The sequence below is a fragment of the Lissotriton helveticus genome, chromosome 3_1, assembly GCF_964261635.1.
Source record: "Lissotriton helveticus chromosome 3_1, aLisHel1.1, whole genome shotgun sequence".
Classification (NCBI taxonomy): domain Eukaryota; kingdom Metazoa; phylum Chordata; class Amphibia; order Caudata; family Salamandridae; genus Lissotriton; species Lissotriton helveticus.
Window position 1 is genome coordinate 1,824,912,703 of NC_136061.1, and position 21,592 is coordinate 1,824,934,294.

At 42.6% G+C, this 21,592-nt stretch overlaps 1 long non-coding RNA gene across 1 annotated transcript in view; it reads left to right on the top strand.

Annotated features, from left to right (window-relative positions):
* The window catches only part of LOC144825173 (uncharacterized), a 406,218-nt gene that overhangs the window by 288,546 nt on the left and 96,080 nt on the right, over window positions 1–21,592 (top strand). Inside the window, exons 2-3 of the long non-coding RNA XR_013609315.1 lie at window positions 16,318–16,437; window positions 20,021–20,207. This is a non-coding gene — a long non-coding RNA (uncharacterized LOC144825173). The remainder of the gene's footprint in view (window positions 1–16,317; window positions 16,438–20,020; window positions 20,208–21,592) is intronic.

Consider the following 21,592-nt stretch of genomic DNA (forward strand, 5'->3'; position numbering starts at 1 on the left):
TTCTTTCAGTTGTTTCAATTTTCGTGACTTTCCATGCTTCATTGTATGCAGCGTATATACCGGCTAATATGAAATGTTTATGACGTGGATTACGAGGTCCCAGTAAGAATTCTCGTAAATCAACGCCATCTTTAAGCAAAGATAAGTGTTGTTTTATTTCTGGAAGTGTAGATTTCTGCAGCCACTCAAGGCACAGTGTACCTACACTATAAGTTGTTATTATCCCTGAATGTTGTCTTTGGATATATCTTGGATCTGGCCGAGTTACTGTGAAGCCTTGTGTCTTGTTCAGGAATCTATCTTGACAGTTATTCGTGTCTGTGGGCCAGATTAACCATTTTTTCCATTCAGGATTTGTTCTGTTCTGTTGTAAAATATAATTTACGTCTACCTCCTCACTTGCAGTTAAATTACTATTAGGTGTGGGCTTAGGTATGGATGGTTTGTTTAAATCTTTTACCTTAGCAATGCCAAGACAAGATGTCTGTTGAATAGTGTCATTTAAAAACATCATTTGTTCTGTGTTGATGCTGGCTCAGAACAATGCTTCAAAACCTCGTACCTGCCAGTCCTTTATGCCCCCAACAGTTTTTGTCTCAATGTTGTCTTTCCAAAAGCCTAAGGTGGACAATTGAGCATAAAAGGCCGCAGAATAAATTTGTTTAGTATTTGTCAACATACTTTTCATGCCTGTCTTATTAACATTTTTAAAGTAAAAACCTTCTGGGGTTGTAACATTAAAACCTGTGAAATATGGAAATTTTCCAATAAATGTTTTAAAACTACCTTTTGGAGGTGTTGGACAATGTTCCCATTGATTATAAGTTAAAACATTTCTAGGGTTTGCAGATTTATGCAAGTAATGATGGCCAAAATGATTAAAACAATACATTTCTTCATAATTTGATGAACCTTTTAAGTATTCATGTTTTGTAAATTTTGCTGACATTTCTAAGTCTGCCATCAAGTTACTAACAGTTTCGAAGTCCTAATCATCAGAAAATGTGCTGGGTGAAACGAAGTCACTCAACGAAACCTTAAATTGGTGTGGAATTTTCAGCAGCTCGACAGGGCAATACATGTCATAATCAGTTGTATCCCGCGGTATTCCACCTGGTAGCGGAACCGCTGTGATGTTGAGTGATGACAGGTCTCGTTGTTCACGATGAGATGCTTTGTGTGGCTTCAGGAGCAAGTTGATGTTCTTACTTACTGTGTCCATTTTAATGTGTTTTCCACCTATCAGCTTTCCCAGACTTAAAACAGGAATGAGCCACAGCAGGAGAAAAAATACACCTAACCCAATCCAAAATTCAACCCATGGTGAAACCAGTTATGTTTTAGCAAGTTCCATTCATTTTTTCTTGAAAGTTTTATTTTCTGGTGTAGTTTCTGGTTCACTGAGATCCTCAGAAAAGTTATCAAAGTTGATAAAAAAGACAGAGGCAGTTCTGTCAATAGTCGGTATTGCATCCGGATTCTCTGAAATCGCTGTAGTTGCTCGTTCCCTTGACATGTTTGTATAGTCAGATGCTACATCATTGTAGACGTGAGTTTCTTGACGAACTGTTATTTGGGTTTCAAGAGGCACAAGTTCCATGGCTTTGTTTCATAGTCCTTCTTTTCTCACTTTAGAATCTTCAAAGGTGATGAGTCTTTCAGTTTGAACCTCTTGGATAGTAGCAAGATTTGGTCGTCTGCTACATCTTGGGAGCCACTGGGCCTACTACTTATTATCGGCCACATGGTGTGGGCCTTTCTTCCAGCAAGGGGCGGCAGTAGCACTGTTATTGATCCGTGGATTGCTAGTACAGGTACTGGGTTTCTGTAAGAAGGCCCAAATTCCTTCTTGTCCGCTATTTTTTCCCTGACCAGATCCCCAATCTTTGGAATCCAGACAGGTCTTACTGGGACAGGTGGTTTTTCTCCAGTGGTCGTTGGCTTTTCACTGGTGTGGCTTAGACTTCTTCTTGTTTCATTTAAGTCCTGTAAAACAGCCAAACGATCTTTGATATTAAATGGTTTTTGTTCCACCACTGAAGTGTGACGATCGAGGTCTTCAACCAACATTCTAGTACCAAAAAGGAGTTCATATGGAATGATTCCACTGAGAGAATCTCTTGGCAGGTTATTAAGACTATGTTGGACATTTATTAGATGTTTGACCCACCCATCACCCGAACCTAATACCGTAGCTGTAATAGATTGCTTTATGTCACATTATTTTCTTTCCACAACCAAATTTCCCTCAGGATGGAATGGACTCGAAAATCGCAATGCAACGCCCAAGCTAGCCATGGCTTCCTTGTAATCCCTAGAGCTAAACGCAGGACCCTGGTCAGAATGTAGCGTGCTGATTGCTTATGTGCCGATAAAGACTCGCAAATCTTTTATAACAGTTCGGGCGTCAGCCGAGCACTGAGGCCACATCCAAATGAATCTTGTGCATGAATCCACTGCATCCATGATGTATTTATAGTTGCCATCCCTTTGCAAGGGACCACAGTGGTCTGGGTAAACATACGCTAATGGTCTATCTGAAATTAGAAGGGGCGTCTGCGCCGGGCATTTCACTGTTGAAACTTTCATTTTCTGGCAGATTTCACATTCCAAAACATAGTTTTTGGTTTGTTTCCTCATGCACGGCCACCAGTATTGTTGTTTTAATAATAAAGCTGTGGAGGAAACACCTGCGAGTGCAGAGGCAAGCCCTTCATGTGCTGCTAAGATTAGTCCTAACCTGTGTTCCATGTTTGGGATTGCTCTATCCCCCACTCCAGGGATTCAAGCAAACGGAACATTATTTGCATCAGTTATATATGAGTACTTGAGTGGATAGCCTTTTGGTAGTGTTTTACCACTGTCTTTTATTGAAGCAGTGACTGCTTGCATTATTTCAATGTCAATTTTCCTTTTTGAACGAGTAATTGCAGCTACGGAAGCCGCTTGCACTGCTGCCTTCGCGGCTTAATCAGCCAATGAATTCCCTTCAACGTGAACGCCATCACGCTGATCACTCAGTGTATGGATCACGTGAGTCTTTTGTAGTTCTTTCTGCAAATGAACTACCTGTTTCCAAAGCATTTCATGCTTTATTGTGCCACCTTTTGCGCCTTTAAAACCATTTTGAACCCAGTTCTGCAGATATTCATTGTAAGACTGGACGCAGTAATACGAATCGCACACTAACAGTGTGGGGAATACACGATCTGTATTTTCAAGCGCCATCTTGAAAGCCTGGAGTTCAGCTCTCTGATCTGTGCAATCTCCTAAGGACTGAGTTTTTGTGACCATAGGTCTGAATTTACCATCGCGCCAGCGACCTTTAACAATCGCGCACGCTGCACTATAAACTTGTTTGCCCCCAATTGCGGGCTGTGCTGATCCGTCTGTATCTATACTACTATTATAAAGGAAGAACTTTGAGGCTTTGAGGCGGGTAAACTCGGGAACCACAGCGCCAATCCACACACCCGATACATCGTTGGAATCCTCAGGGTGTGCAGATGGACATAGGCTATATAAAGTTAAAAAAGACGTTATATTTAAAAAATTTACATTATAAAAAAAGAAGTCCCCTTAAAGTAGCGCTGGCCGCGACCTGCGTGCTGACGTCAGGAGCACAGGGAGGAGCGGCATCCAGGAGCGGCGGACATGGCACGGGGGAGGAGCGGTGATGAGCGGCGAGGAGCGGTGGACTGAGGAGCGGCGGCTGAGGTAAGGCAGCGGGGGTCGGGGCAGGCGGGGGATGGGGTGATGTAAGGCTCCAAACTACCACGAAGCGGCGTCCAGGAGCGGCGGACATGGCACGGGGAGGAGCGGTGAAGAGCGGCGAGGAGCGGTGGACTGAGGAGCGGCGGCTGAGTAAGGCAGCGGGGGTCGGGGCAGGCGGGAGACGGGGTGATGTAAGGCTCCAAACTACCACGATCACGCTCATAACAGCGCAGGAAGTTTAACTGCAGAGTGCCAGCGTTTCAGCGTTTCAGCTTTAAGGGTCATTAGGTTGACACGCGGGCATTATGTTACCATGCTGGAATCTCGGCACGCCGAGCTCCGTCAAGGGTAAACCCTGCTCAAAGAGACCCCACAGGCGAAAGTGATCCGTCAACCTCGGAGCCGTGTTTAAATGTGCCCTCTTTTCGTGGTACTTTTCATGTGGACGGGGAAAGCAAACAGCCCAAAGCGCACTGCTGTGACTATCATATGTCGCATTTTTAAGGCTCCGGGGGACAATGTCGGTGCAGGCGGGGGTCGGGGCAGGCGGGGGACGGGGCGGGCGGGGATGGGGAAAGCAAGCAGCCCGAAGGAAAGCCAGGAAATCTGGTTTGGTTTATTCCCACTCTAAACACATGGAAATTGTAATTTCCAGGCGAAGGCTGGAGTAATAGCTGCAATACAGTGAGACGGTTTTACATTATAGTGCACTGCTGTGACTATCATATGTCGCCTTTTTAAGGCTCCGGAGGACAATGTCGGGGCAGGCCGGGGTCGGGGCAGGCGGGGGACGGGGCGGGCGGGGGCCCCAAAATGCTGGACTATGTCGGGGCAGGCGGGGGTCGGGGAAGCCTGATTGCTCCCGGACAAGGTCGGGACGGGCTGCTAGTATATTATACAGCCGTAATGTTCTAGAGGTAGAATTTCAGTAGGCAGAGGACATTCTTGTTCGTATTGGAGAAATTCTTGTGTCTTCAAGTAAGGGTCAAAAACGTATTCAACGTCTGTTGCAGAGAGAGAATTAACCCATTGTATCCATCTTGGATGTAGAGCTTTTGCATTTGGAATGCTTGCCTTTGTTACTGCCTCTAAGGCAGGTACAGGTGTAACGACTTTTATGCGCTTACCCTGTGCGAGGGCTCTCTCCTTTGCTACAGCAGTCTGAACCGCTGTCAGAATTTTTTCTGTTGAAGTGAATTTCATTTCAGCTTGTGTGTACAAGTGTGATTTGTAAGCTATTGGTACCTTTTCACCTTCATTAAAGGTTAGGTATGTGAATCTACATCTCCCTGGGAGGATTCGGATTATAAGGTTGCGTACATTGTCGCGTCTTTGTAAGTGTGTTGTTGCCATCATGTCTGTTTGTACTGAACGCAAAATTTCTGTGTGTTTTTGAGTCCAATTAGTTGGTTTGAAATCAGGTTTGATTAGTTCGTAGAGAGGTTGAAAGTTCGTATCCTAAGAATAGGACGTTGAGGTGGGCAATTCTTGATTGTTTAAAGTTGAATTTATACCCTTCAGAGGCGAATCCAAGTATTATGGTGTTCACCCTGGTCAAGTACCTGTCCAAATCATCATCTGTAAGATAGATGTCATCGACATATGCCTCATCATCGTACGTTTGTAGTAACTCTGTTACTCTGGCTGAAAATAATCCAGGACTGTTCTTGAATCCCTGGGGGAGACAACAAAAGTGTTGTGTGTCCCCATTATTGAGAAAGCGGTCAAATACCTGTTTTCTGGTGCCACATTTTGACAGAAGAAACCATTTGAAATATCTAACATTCATTGCAGCACCAATGAATGTTATTCATTGGTGCTGCACTGTGCGAATTTTGTACTGCAAAAGTTTTTCAAGAGTTTAAATGTCTGTAATCCAAAACTAGACGATATGTTTCGTCTGGTTTGGAGACAGGAAACAAAGGATTGTTCATGGATGAGGTGCATGTTTCAATCACCCCGTGGTATTCAAGTTGATCTAAGATCTCCCTGACTTGCTTTTTAGGTTCCTGTTTTACTGGATACTGCCTCTGCGCAGTAGGTTGATTTATTAACTGGATTATATGGTGAGGAGAGTCCTCATCCCATCCCAAATTATTATTATATAATGCTGGAGCCTGGGCCACAGCCCATTTCCTGGCATAGGTATATTTTTTATGAATAGGAATATGATTAGAGAAGGCTGGCATAATTATTTCTTCGCCATGTGGGCACTCTATGACAAATTCAGGTGGCCAGTCTTTTTCAGCCAGAAGGATGTCATAACTCTTAGATAGTTTTTTCCAAAATAGTGTTTTTATTTTTCTAGTTATGTCCCCCTCTATCCGAAGTGTTACTTCATATAACTTATGGGGTACACTAACCCTGGTGTCAGCAGTTTCAACCTGAATGTATTCATTCAGATCCACTGTCTCCAGATGATCTTTCAGGATCCTGCGAGCTATGGTGACCTCTGCTGCGCTGTCCAGCATTGTCTGGACCCACTCTCCGTTCTTGAGTTGTGTCCTCAAGATCCTCGGCATGTCTGATTTTAATAATTGCTACCTTCTTTTTGGAGAATTGAGTTTTCTTATTTTTTGGAACGTGTTGATCCTCTTTGGACTGAACACGTTCTTCTTTGTGTTCTGATCGTCCTCTCCTTTTGGATTTCTGCGAGGAAGTCTGAAAGGTACGAGAGGATCGTGTATTAGTATCTTGATATCTTTCAGGTTCTCTTAAATTATCCCTATTTCTCAGGCTATACCTCTTTTCAGAGTGCTCCTTTTGAGGAGATCTACCTCTGGACTGAGAGCGCTTCTCTTTAGGAAGTGACTGCCTACTATTTTCCCATTTCTTTTTAGGAGTAGTTAGATTATTTTTGATGAAAACTTTTTCAGGATTTTCTGTTAGTTCAGGTTTTACAGGTTTCCCTCCCCAACTATCTCTTCCTAGTTCTTCATAGGATTTTTCAATAATTCTGGCAAGTTCATACGGTTGCTCAGTAATATTGAGTTTTTAAAATTTTGGGCGGATTGCCACCGATGCTCCTTCACCTTTAATGTTAGCTAATAAGATAGCTGAGACCTGTTTGAAATCTTTCAGTAATTTCATACCAAGATTCAAGGCTGGTTCTGGACTGCATTCATTTTGAATCTGTCTCAGAACGTCTGGTATTACCGCCATAGATGGGACACCATGTGTTTTTGTGTAGATTGAAGCAAAGACTGTACCCCAAGTGTCACAGCCATCCACGTGTGGTGCAATCCCCATTGGTAAACAGATTGTTAGAATCCTGTGTTTTTCATGAGGTGTACTATCGGGAAATACTGCCTCTATTTGAGTAATTTTCTGGGCTAACCAGAATGGAATTTGTTCCCTTTTTGCAGGCAATTTACCAATTACTGACTGTATAGTCTGTGGTGTGATTTTGTTTGTGTTCCCCTGATGAGGGGGTGTGCTGTGGAATTCTTATAGCAGGGTGGACTGTTAAAGTCCTCATGACATATTGTAACAATTGTCTATGTATTTTAATTAATTGTTTTAGCTGAGCTAACAGTTCTACATCTGACATTCTTTCAATGTTAGGATGTGGTGCATAGCTGGCTAGTACCGGCCATGTTGTTCCTGGTCTACCTAGTGGGCCGAGCCTGGTAATATGACTTTGATGTTGTAGGGGGCCTTTAAACCAGAGCTGATGCCCTTGGTAAGTTAGTGGGATTTCAACGTCCTCAAAAGGAACGTATTCCGCTGGATGTTCCTCCATCTTGTAGAAGTGGAACACATGTGTTGTTGGATTTGCTTGTGGAAAGACAATCCATGAATAGAATACCTCTGTCTGCCGCTATTCATGTGCCTCTATGACGAATATAACTGTACCACCTCTCGGTGATAGGCCATTTTCTATAAGCTTTATAGCTATGGCTTTTTTTTACGTTTTCCAGGATGATTATAACAACCGGGTCATTTTGTTGGAGACCTGTCTCGTCTAAACCCGGCCAGGTAATAGTGCCTGCAGGTCCACTATTCTCTTAGTCGCTATCTTGCATTTTGTTGCATGTTTTGCAGAGAAAGTTTAAAGGAAACAAAGATAAGGTGCACAATATTTTGGAACACTGTATCCTTCAACGTTGAAAAAAACAAAAACTAATACATAGGATTTTCGTCCTACTCAGTCATGGCCGATATTTTATCCTTTGACCCACTCCAGACGTCTATTGGAGTATTTACGGGAAAAAGGGGTCTCTGTGAAAAGCATGACTGAGTTACTCTAGTATCTAGCATTAAATTAGTGCCTTACCAAACGTTGGGCGCCAAGTAGTGTAGTTCCTACATTCCCAATAGGTTCTGCGCATTGGAATAATATATCCTATAGATTAGACATGGACTGAGGTTTACTAGGTCTCTATCGAATATACTAAACTTAATTGTGAGTGCCAGCTAGCTCAGAGGTCACTAGAAACTTTCTCGAATTCACAAGAAGGGATTAGTTTCTGAGAACCGCATAAACATGACAACTTTGTTTCCCCAAGATAAAACTGATCTTCAGAGTCGTGGAAACAATAGATATATATTTCACTCAGTCAATCGTGCATGCTTCATTTCACCAGAGTTGCAGAGAAATAGATAGTCGTTTCCAATAAAAGGATTTTTGAACAGCCTTCTTTCCCAAGCATAAGAAATGAACTTCAACAATCGTAAAACTGGTTGTAAAATATAACGCTTACGGTATAAAAGGTAGAACAAAATAATACTGTAAGAGCATTGTATGATTCCTAAACCTCAGAAAAATACATACATAAATAACAGAGGCTAAAAGTACTCAACTGGTGCTTCTAAAATACGCCTACCCTGGGATAACTAACCTAAGCTTAGTACGAGGGAAGAAGTAAGTGAGGTGTAGCATAAATGTAGTATTCTTTTGCCAAGAATCTGTCCAAGATTTCTCTTAGGTTCTAATCAGCTCCGTACCTTAGTTTAGAATGGAGAAGGTCAGTCTCGGGACTCGATTTCCCAACAACCCGCAAGGGTAGCTTGGAAACATTGGAGCTGGATTTCTCGGCAGGAGATAAGACAGCGTCTCTCTCAGTGCGTCTGCTGGAGGGTCGGCTTCCTTCAGCACTTGCTGTAGCAGGATGCGTTAGGCAAGTAGATAGTCGAACTGCTCCAAACCACTGTGTGTTTGCTAAGGCAAGTGTGGGCATATTTATACCTTGAAGTTGCCGAGTTTGACGTAAAGGTGGACATAATAACGTCATCAAAGAGTCTCAGTTCTTTGAAAACTCCATGAGTTCTTGGACAAGTCAGTTCTCGAGCAAGGGAAAGTCCCTAGCTGCTGAAGCCGAGTTTTCCAAGAAATCACTGTAGATTTTCTGAACTAGTGGAAGTAGCCCTGCCGTATTTGGACTGCATGAGCTATGCCTAAATATGGCTATGATTTCTATGCCTATAGAAAGATATGGTGATTTATACCAATATAAAGGCATGAATCGGGAAAATTACAATAGGGTCCTAAAATGATACATAACAGCGAAAGTGCGGAGCTGCCGAGGGAAGCCGGGGTTACTGCTGAAGCCACGGATGGACTAGAGGCTCTGGAGAGTGGCAGAGACATTTGCGGTGGCGTTCAGAGCGAGGGGGTTCCGGTAAGCAACACCGCACCGCTGGCTGTTAACAATGTGAACGTAAGCCCCCCAAGTTGGGAAACCAATGCTGAAACTCCTGCGTTCTGGAAGAGCAACGGCTCTTCTTCGATCCTACAGCTCTGAGACAGTCATCCCGGGTTTTCAAATGGACGAAGTCTTGAACACTGCTATACATGAGGGATGGGGTGTGCTGAGGATCCTGTAATATCAACGGCACCCAATGTCTTTCTTGACTCAAATCCTAGCTCTGATAACTTGTCTATTGCAACTTCTCAAGATGTGTTTGCCAGCGAGACAGTGTTGGAACTTGCCCCCTCCACAGTTGGTACTGTTGGCAGTGCTTTGGTCATTGTGGATCCGACTTCACATCCCTGAGAGGACTCCTTGGATTCTTTCGTTAATGGGAGACTGCAAGATGGCAACTTGGCAATCAGGTGTGATGAAACGTGCAGACGGGGATAACGGCATATGTAAGGCGCTTAATGGCAGCAGGAACAAAGTTGTGTTAACCCACGGGTTGCAGGACTCTCAATATAGTCCTAACTGTGCTACAGGGACCTCCGCCAGCCCCAAATCTAACACTCCCGAGGAGGCAAGAGCAGTTAAAGGGAAAGTCCCTAAATCAACCTGGGCTGGCAAAGGTGGTAGAGGTCGAGGGTGGAGTTGGAGCCAAGGTACAGGTGACAGAGGTGTTGGGAAGACTCAAGTGATCTGCAAAGGCTATAAAGTCTGGTGCAGGTGGTCGTGTGAGCCCACTGTGTAAGTGGGTCACATCAAAAGGCGAGGTTAAATCTATTATCTCTAGATTATCTATCTCAGGAGATCCCGGCACCATGTCAGGTGCTACTATACAGTCTGCCCACCTAGAGTTAGCTATTGCTGCAACTGTTGGTGCTAAAGCCCCTGTCAGTCTGAGCAGCTCACAGATTGAACTGAGGCTGGGGGCCAAGGCTTTTTACAAGGGTCAAAAATAAGGGAGACGGCCCAACCAGTAGGGTGCATGCCTATATCTACATCTACTATTCCTTCGGCCCCTTCTGCAATGCCTTCTGTCATCACTCCAGTTACTTCTTTGTCATTATCTCCTTTATTATGGCCTCTCAAAGAGACAGGATTCGAGAGCGGTGTAAGCCATCTCCAGTACTAGGATGAAGAACCCTCACTCTCTGGGATTATGCAGGCACTCGCAATTCAGAGAGTAGAAGCACAGAGCTATTACCAGCAGGCTAAGGCTGACAATATCGAGATAAAGCAGGCTTTGTCAGAAGTGACTGTTAAAGTTTCACATTTAATGTCTGAGGTCTCTGACCTCCAACAACGGGTGGCAGCCGTCGAGGAGGTCAATACTCATACAGTAAACTTGGTTAAATCTCGGGACTCTCAAATGACAGATATGCAATTTAAGATCGAAGACCTGGAAAACTGGCAGCGACGTCAAAACCTAAGGATTTTTGGAATCCCAGAAGGCAGGGAAGGATCGGACCACGTACTTTTGTTGTCAACCTGTTACAAAAGGCTTTTCCTGACCTAGCAGACTGGGACACTTGGCTTTTAAGGATAGAGCTCTTTTTAAACAACTCGGCTATGATGTAATTGTGTGTACTTCGCAGACAGTGTCTATCCGAGGAGTGGCAATTTTAAAGTCTAAATTGTGCACCGTTTCATTGTTACGCACTTTGGCCAACAACAAGGGAAGATGGGCAATTGCCCAACTTTTGATTTCTGGTCGGAAGTTCACGATCTGTATGGTATTTGGTCCTAATGTTGACTGCCCTGAGGTCATCTCTTTCTTGAGTACTGAATTATTGGATTAGGATGGCGATCTTATAGTAATGGGAGATTTTATCTGCATTTTGGATAAAAAGATTGATACTACGAATGTGGCTGCACGGGCCCAAACTGTTCAGACAAGGGCAGCTATAGTTGACTTACTCCATATACATGAAATAGAGGATGTCTGGAGAAAGTTTTTTCCCTCAACACCATGCTACACTTTTTTTTCAAATCCACATAAACAATACTCCAGAATTGATATGATTTTTACCAATAAAAACATATGAAAACTCATACTTGGTGATTTGTCCGAAATTCACTTCGTACCACAATCCCATTATGCTCAGTGTACACTTTCGGATGAAGGAGAAGGAGTCAATTAAGGAATTAGCAATCTGGACCATGTTACCTTTATGCAAGGAACATTGAGGGAATATATTCAGAATAATCAACCTTCAGTGACAATGGGAATAGTCTGGGATTGTTTGAAGGCATATGTGAGAGGGGCAACGCTTCAATATATTATCAAGCAGAATCGCTCTAATATACGTCTGGTAAAAGAGGAGCGTAGGCAGTATTCTGAGCTAGAGCAGTTACATGCTAGAGCAATTGGTTTAAAGGACTCTGGTGAATCGTGGATTCATTGTCAGCTTATTGAGGCAATACAAGTATAGCGAACGAGTTGAATATGTTTTGGCCTATCAGTTAGCAGACCAGCAGGTTAAGTCATATATTAAACAAGTTAAAGGAGCTGATGGGTCAGTTTATACAAAATCTCAAGATTTATTAGAGCAATTTAGGTTATTTTACGCAGCTCTTTACAGTGATCCAGCCAGTTTTAATCAACATGCAGCTACAGACTACATTCAAGACAACGCAATGCCGGTCTTGGATTCAGCTCAGTCTGATCAACTGGACAGAGGTGCGGATCCTTTGGAAATTAACTTAGCAATCAGTGCGCTATACTCTAGTAAAGCGGTAGGTGAAGATACCATCCCTCTAGAGTTTTATAAAACTTTCAAGGACATATTGGTCTTGGTCCTCCTAGAGTTGGTTAACTATATACTGCAGGGCGGGGATGTGCCCGCCTCTTGGAATATAACTAACATAATTGATTTTCCAAAAAAAGGGAAAGCCGTGGAGGATAGCAGCTCATACCTTCCAATATCTTTAATTAATGCAGATGCAAACATTTTTTCAAAACTCTTTGCTTCTCGCTTAGCTCCCGTGATTCATCTACTGGTATCTGAACAACAGCATGGTTTTGTCCCGGGGCGTGACTCAGCGGCACACATAAATACATCTATTACTGCATTCGATGTAGCAGGCCAGTTAAATCAGCAGATTGGGATGTTGATGTTTGACGCTGAGAAGGCCTTCGACCTAGTGGCTTGGGGGCCCTTATGGCTAACGATGTCTTCTCTAGGTCTCGGTCGGGGGTTTATCTCAGCAGTGCAGAAACTATACAGCAACCCAACTGCCGCTATTAGGCTGAATGGTCTATTATCCACTCTTTTTAATATTCAAAGGGGCATGCGGCAGGGATGTCAGCTCTCCCCATTATTACTTGCTATATTGAGCCTTTTATTAGGCATTTGCTTCAAAATACTCTTATTTCTCCAATGTCCTTTAACGATATGGTTTTCAAAGTTACTGCATATGCAGACGACATTGCCGTATACACTACAAAGCCGTTGGACACTATGGCTGTGATAACATTAGATGCTCAACCCCACTTGCGCTAGGAATTACTAGAACTGCTACCTATTTCGGAGTTTGCCTTAGTTGCCATATGGATGATATTATTGCTTTAAATTACGAGCCTTTGCTTAAAAAGGTTATTGTCGATGGCACAAGTTACCACTTACTATTTTGGGGAGGTGCAATACAATTAAAATGCATATTTTACCGAAATTCCTATATTTGTTTTGCACAATTCCATTAAGGGTTCCTTCATCATTCTTTAAGTGGCTAGATAGTGCAGTAGGCAGCTTTATTTGGGGCTGCGAAAGAAATCTTATTGGGGATAATAGATGATCCGGGCAATATATCGAATTCGCTGGTTTCAAATATTATAGCTTGTTCCCGTTTGTGCATTGCCAGGGCATGGATTCAAACCACCAGCCCGAAAATTACTGAATTTTGGGCACTACTGATGGAGATTTATGATTTAGAACTGGCTTTAGCTAAAGCCACGGTTCCTAGGTCAAGAGTTAAATTTGAAAGGATCTCGTTAAGCCTTCATTGGGACTCGTATATGCCTATACTATTTAAGTCTGTGTCTATTCTTGTAATCATGTTATATTTTCTAATATTGTTATGGCATCTTGTCCCCGGAACTTTTATTTGTGTTATGAAGATGGCATTCATATATTCTATTTCGTTGTGCTATGTTTTGCTTATTTGTAAAAAAAAAAAATTTTTAAAAGGACTCTGAAATGTATCATTGCTAAGCAATGCTAGAGTGATTGTGTTTTCTCCCTAAAACATGGTAAAATTGGCCTACACCTGAATGGCACATTTAATTTACTTAATGTGTGGTACTACATCGCACCAATCACATCGAGGGCCTGTATATTAAATGCTACTAGCAGGCCTACAGCACTCATTGTGTTACCTACTAAAGGGGCACTTTAAAACTTGGCTCAGGCCTGCCACTGTAGTCTGTAGTGTAGTTTTAAACTGCCAATTCGACCTAGGAAAATAAATATTTTGCCAGGCCTAAACCTTACTTTTTTTTAAATCAGTCACCCATAAGGTATGTCTTAAAAAGCCTATAGGGCAAGGTGCATTGTAGTTCAAAATTAAGACACATTTTTTTTAGTTTAACATGTCCTAGTAGTTAAAAAAACTCCCAAATTAATTTTTCCCAGTTGTAAGGCCTACCTCTTCCATAGGATAAAACTGGGTTACCATATTACATTTAATAAGTGCTAACGTTTGAATTGGAGCACGTAGAAATGCCATGTTTAATCTCAAATGAATTATAATTTAAAATAATCTTTAATGGGAAAGTTGAATTTTAAGTCATAATTCAGAAAATGCAAATTTTTGAAAGTTGGCATTTTCTTGCCCTAACCATGTGGTGCCTGCTGCCAGTGCCATGGGTCACATGCCTATGAATATTATAGCTGCTGGGCTTTGTGTATTCATCCCAGACAGTAAGACAAAGGGGGATTAGGCATTGAAGAAATGGGCAATCCAGCCCGGATTGCTGCGGGTGGAGCCGTTCCCTGCCCTACTTACATTTCAAACGGCTGCCTCTAACACACACAAAAAGTCTCACCCAAAACTCTTTGGAGCCTTGACAGTAGAAGGGAAAACCTTTCCAGAACCAGATGTGGGGGGAACCTAGGAGATTCCCCCACTTCAAAGGCTGGCTCTAGGTATATTCGACCCTCAGAGCAACTTTTCAGTACACTGCCTGGACCCCCACAGGACTTCTCTGCTGCTCAAGGCTTGCCCTGTTCTCCAGAGGACTGCCCTGCAGCTAGAGGTATGCCTTGCTGCTTGAACCCAGCCTACCAGAGGGACACCACTGGCTACTTGGCTGCCTTCCTGTGTGAAAAACAGGGACTCAACAAGCTCTGGACACCTTGAACCCTACCTCTGGCCTCTGCTGCTGGAGTGAGTTCCAACCCAAAATTGGTGCCCCCCCCATGCCCTGGACCCTTGAAAGTGATGTTAGAGGTGCAGCTCCTGCCTAACCCTGAGACCTCACACAGGACTCTCCTGCAACAACAAAGACTTCTCAGAAACAGCCTGCTGTCTTGCCCCGCTGAACTCTACCTTCTCCTGGACTTTTATTCAAAATTTCTTCCAAGTCCGAAGGTAAGCTGAGACCGAGCCCAACACACTTCTTGCAGCCGGCCCATGCTCCATCATGGTCGGCCTTAAGTTTTATCTTTACCCCCGTCTTGCGCGAACAAGAACACGCAGTTGGCGCTTTGATCTTTTAGGTGTTAAATGATACAAAAAACGTTACAAATTCAAAACTCTGACTCAATTGATTGCATTTAATTCATTTTTGGTGTCATTTTATTTATTGCGACACGTATGTGGTTCTATATGGTCCTTTGCCACTGCTGGTCTCTAGCTCCCGCATTTGTGCGGTCACAATGCACTGCCAATATCTACAGTTCCATGTCATACAGGACCAATGTGAGGCTTGGGATTTAAACATTCCTCTTCTGTTACAGAGTATGCAGAGAGATTTAGAGGCCTGGGCCTCACTCCGCTCTCCCTAATGGTCAAGGACAGTCTATATAAAATGATCGTACTCCCCGGATTTCTTTATGCCTCGCAAAATGTCCACCCTCCATCTTCGCTAATGTGCAGGCCTTGGTTACACATTTCCTATGGGCCAAAAAGCTCCCTCAAGTTTCTTATGGGAAATCTGTACAGTCTAAGTATGAGGGTGGCTTGGGGTTCCAGGATCTCAAAGTATATTACTTGGCCACACAAATGGTTCCCATTAGAGATTGGCTGTTTGGAGATCGCTATGATTCGGCATTCTGACTGGAACTAGAGACCCCTGAAAGACTGGAAATCCTGGCCCTGTTATACAGTAACACTCCTCCAACGTACTTCACCAGGTCACGTAAATACCGCTGTTGTACTGCCAGTGTACTCTAAAGCGTATTAATTGGCTGAATACATTTACCAACTAAACACCTCTGTGGCATGGTACTAGACTCAAACAAGTTGTGCAGTTACTTGGATTGCTGCCTGGGACTTTATTGACTTTTCTGCCCTATGGGATGTCTGGGCCACTGACCATAACAAATCCTTCCAGTGGTTGATAGATAATTTCCAGCTACATAGGTCCCAGTTCTATAGGTACCTGGAACTTCACCAGGGTCTGGCACTGTAGTGGTTTCCCTTCTGGGCCCACTTTGGTTCTCCCTTAGTTTTGCAACTCAGATGTTTTAAGCTGCCTTTGCTCGCTCTGCATAGCCACATATAATACATTTGTTTTTGCAACATTATTTTGAGAATACGCTGTACATGTTGTTTGTTATCAAGGGACTCTTCTTGGGATTTTATCTACACATTTTGTACAAGGTTGCTGGGAATACGTAACAATATAGTGTACAGTTCTCTTTGCTTGTTTAGCAACAGCTCTTAACATTTAAAGATAGCATGGTCGCACAGCTGCATCTCCAGACCAATAGTTTTTCTCATATAAACTGTGTTTTGTCCCCTTGAGGGCCAGAGAAGAGAATTCCGGCAGAGAGGACTGCTTTGGAACGACAGCAGTGCCCGACATGCAGCCCTGCATAAACCAGGTTTACATCCAAGATGCGGAACACCTAACTACATACACGAGGTAAGGGGTCCTAGGCCAATCCCAGAGATTGCAAATATATGCCTGTGCTCGCATAGTAAGGGCAGACCTAGAGAGATATATAATTTGCCATGGTTGGGATGTTTGTCCTATAAAGTCTGTTAGTAATGCTTTATTTGGTTGTATCTGCCTAATGATTGCAGCGAATTTGCTTCATAATAGACTACTATAGTTTCAATAAATGTATTGTAAACTTTCTTTGTGTCTTTCCTATGTTTACTATGGGCATGCATGAGTGAGTAAGTGAGAAACGAAAGGGGAGGATCTGTTTCTACTATTCCTTTGGGGACTAGAGGATCATGTTCGAGGTTGCTGAAATCACCACTTACTCTGGGAAGGTTAGGAGTATGGGTGAGGCACTGTGAGCTAACCAGGATTGGGCCGACAGATACTGATGCTGTAGAGAGACTTAGTCACTGCATTCTAACCTCCTGTCATACTAACACACAGTTTTGCTTTACCAGCAAAATTCATGCAACATGGCCCTAACAACTTTGGTCAGGTACTTATTTAACAGGTCTCCTGAGAAGAACTTATATGTGCCCTTAGTACCCTATACATGCTTACCAGAGATGTCCGTGGTGTTTGGGATTATTCCTCCACAGTATATTAGAAAGTACCTACATCTTATCTGTTGGTTGTTCAAGCTTGAACCTTTAAAAAGACACCCATATTAGTGTTTTCGTTCTGTTTCCTTTACTTCATTAGTAATGGCGGTGCCGCAGCCTATACCTATAGCTAAAAATTGCAGACCTGCAGTCCATGCCCATTTAGCTTTACATGAACTTGGCAATGTCAGTGGTGATGTAACTTACATGGAAAAAGCCCATGATGCCTATCGATTAGAAGTCTACTATTCTTGGGTCAATTTTCCAGCTGTGGGTTGTAACACACAAACATTTTATACATTCACTGACATTGTACCCCCGGCTCAATACAGAGCGTATCAACAGCTAGAAATATCACTATCTGTTTGGGAACATTAAAATATCCACACAGGGCCCCTTGGTAATGAGGGGGCAACATGGCCATCGTTGGCTGGCTATACACCATATACTAATGTATGTACTCTCAATGCAAATGAGCTAGTGCTACTATACAACGGTCTAGAAAGACTATATAGACTATGTAGATGCTTAACTCAATATGTTTCGTGCACTTTGATGGTTGCCCCAGCATGGGCAGTTCTAGCAGGACAACTACGGATAGACTGAAATGAACATGTCTGCGCATATGGCACCTTCACAAATGCCAAAAAGTGCATTTGTGAAAGAAATCGCAAATTACTGCCAACTTGAAGTTGGTGGTAATTTGCGATTTCTTAAGGAGAATTCGCAAAAATTAAATGCTTGTTGCATAGCATTTAAGGAATCGCAAATCCTTAAATGCTTATGCATAATTAAGGAATCACAAATTTTGCGATTCCTCCATTTTGCGATGCGATTTCCCTAATACATACCATTTAGCGAATTTTTAGTCGCAAACGCTGCTTTTTTGCGAATCGCAGCGTTTGCGACTAAAAATTGGCTTGATACATCTGCCCCTTCATTTCTTACTAGGATTCCTAAATGTTGGCAGAACTTACATTCCTGATTGTGCTCAATGCATTAAACCATTATATGAATTAATACATCCGGACTTTTCCAGTTTACATTGGACATGATCATACAGACATACTCAGATCATTACAGTCTGACCTGCTTGCTAGCAACACTACACTTACATACATGTGTCAATATGGCAACCATGGTCATCCATTTGTTGCGGTTGCCATTGGCTTCACATATATCACCTTTAATGAAGGTCAGACAGTGCCGGTTACATATACATTGCATTTATATTTCCAATGCAGAAATGCATTTTGAATCCACTGAAAAAATACTGAATGAAGTTCAAATGACTGTCATTAAAGCATGGCCACTTACACAGGACAAACGCATTATTGTTGTTACTCCCATTCCAGCCTTAGAGACTGGCACAAAAGCAAGTGCCCCTAATGCAAAAGCCCTACATACACATTGGAAACAATGGGCAACATCCTTAACAGCTACATACATAGACTTTGTCTTTGACCCATCTTCACAAACACAATCATTTTTGCACTATGAGCGTGCTATCCCATGCAAAGCAATAATTTGCCTCTTGAGCAGTATAAATATATTATTTATACCGATTGTTCGGCCGAGCCTGCTACAGCCACCAAGCACCAGTATTCGGCGGCGTGCGCCACCAATCATGGTGTAATGTTGAATGGTAAATTCCAGCCACCAAAAAACTTGCATGCATTCTTTAGGTGACTACACTGCACAGCTGGATGAACTGAACGCATTAATTCTGGCATAGGGGAATACAGATCCCAAATTCTCCACTATTATAGTGTGTGATTCTTATTATTGTGTCCAGTCTTTTAGTGATAATTTGTATTCATGCTGTCAAAATTGTTTCAGAGATTCTAAAAGAAACACTATAAAGTATAAACTGCTTTGGATGGAGGTAGTGGATCTCAAAGATATGTTACTGCAGGCTCATGTCATTCATGCATTAAGTCATCATTGTGTTGGCATACACATTGCTGGGAACTCTTTGCAGATGAAGCTGCCAAATCTGCAGTTTCAACAGCGACAGTTGCTTCAATTACTCATTCTCATATGAGGGTAGATGACGATATACTGGCTGCCCATTCATGCTACATGTAAGGGCACCCCTTTGCCTAGGGGTCTTCCAGATAAATATACTTATCATTTAAGCAAACAAAATGTCCCCTTTGCTACAATTCCAGGAGTTGGTGATCGTGTAATTTCCGAACCAAGACCGCAGGCTTGCGTTAGTGATAGCTGCACATGAAGGTGTTGCTTCTACACATGCAGGTGTGTCAGCCACAATTTCCTTATTACAACAGCGTTATTGGTGGCATGGCCTATACAAATAGGCCAACAAAATATTACCTTTGTTGTGACATTTGTCAACAAATTAAAAGTTCCACGGTGACTGCCCACCACAGACACACCTTTTGATTTCCAAAAAACCTTTCGGCTTCATTTATTTGGGCCATTGTGGGCCTCTTAATTTGGATAGTGCTTTTAAATGTATCATACTAGCAGTTGATTCTCACTCAAGGTTCCTGTGGGTGTGGCCACAACGTTCAGCTGATGCTTATACTGTTATTAAAGATTTGAAAGTCTTTATTGGGATATATGCATACACTACATTCCACCAGGACCCCACTTTCACCTCTAAAGCATATGGGGATTCTATGGTATCCTTGGGTGTAGAGGTGCATTACTCCTCCCCCCACCATCCTGTGGGAAATTTGGTGGTCGAGAGGATGAACCGTGATATAAAACAATCCTTGACAGTTAGAGCATTAGGTTCAGGACATAGCTGGATCCATCACTTATATGGGGGACAAAGAGAAGTTAATAATCTCCCTAAAACATCTCTGTGTGGCCAGACCCCATACGAGGTCCTTTTTGGCATCAAAATGGAAGTTTCAGATCTTGACGGTCCAAACATCGTGGTATCAGCCACACCCCTTGGCGTAAATGATCGTTGTTCTGTCTTACAGGATTAACAACATTTCTGCAATGGCCAAGCTAACAAAAAGTTGAAGAAGTCTGCTCTACCCGAATCAAGGAGCAGCCAGCACCTTCCAGACGGAGGCCACAAGTTGGAGATCTTGTTTAAGAGAAGATTGAGGTGAAGAAGGAATGGCCCATCCTATCGTACACTGGTGCTGGTCCTCGGCATTCAAGGTACAAGAACCCTAATATTGTCACCGCTTGCTGGTTGTGAAGACAATCGTTTTCTCTCATTTGATCAAGTAAAGATACATCATGTGGCCAATTCTTAACAGTAGCCTCCGAGGATTCCATGGTCGTTCTCTAACTCCTCTCGCTGCCGTACTGAAATGTTCTCTACAGCTTGTGAGCAACATCAAAGCTGTTTCTCTCCAGCTGGGAAGGGGTGGTGAATGAATGTCAGTTAATTCCTGATGGTGCTACAAATGTCAGCCATACGTTGTAAGTGAGTACTGTACTTGCTACTGCTTCTCCTACAGATTATGTTGTTTACAATGATCCACACTTTGTGGAATCTACCAGTTCTTTTACTACACCGGTGGCTCCTGTTTCTCAACAAACTGCTTCTGGGTATTTTGTAGAAACAGATGATTTTTCATCTGACTCTTTTGACAGTCCACCTTTCTAGACACTCCCCCTACACGGGCATGTGTTTTTCTTTCATGGCTGAAACACACTTATCTTGTCCCTCCTTGGATGTATGTTTGGATAACACTTTCTTTAATTTTTCTATTTCTTTGGGTTGGATTTATGACTATTTTCTTGTTGCTATTAAATGGCCATTACCTTTCATAACACTCTGCCGCAGAACTGGTGAATGAGTGTTTAACGCCTCACTCATCCAAAAATAAACTGAGGACAGACCTGTCCCTTGTTAATATTTCAGCTGGTCCTGTAACAGATAGAATTTCTTGGGATAAGGTCTTCTATGATATTTTCTGTCCTACAGAAATTCTGCAGATTTCTAATGTATTTATTGGGTCCATGGGTGATGGTATTGTACCTGGGTTACTTTCAGATGCTGCGATGTTGACACTGTTTACTCTAATTATGGTGAAATGTTCTATTATCATTATTGTGTACATCACTATTTACATAGAGCCAGTGTTCAACAAACACTTATTAATTACACACAACTGGAGCATTGTCCAACTCACAAGGAGGGAGACCAACAAAATATAGGGATACATTCACATGTTTTTCTTGCCATGAATCTTCAGATCCCAGATCTTTCTATTTTAAACTAGTCCCCGTACCACCAAAGAAATATATATTGACGCAAACCAAACTCATATATAAAGATTTGTTTATTACACAATTAGCATTAAGAGGCTATGAGTATTGGAAAGATACCATTGATTTGAAATCAATTTGGGGTACTAAACATTGGCCGATTCAGGGAACAGACACCTTATTTAGACGGTGCTTGATTCCAACACAAATGATTTTTCTAAATGACACAGTTCAACAGACCACATGTCTAGGACTTGCTAAAATTAAAGACATCAATTCACCTAATATTCCTTCCATTGCCCGATCTGACAATTGGCAACATTTAA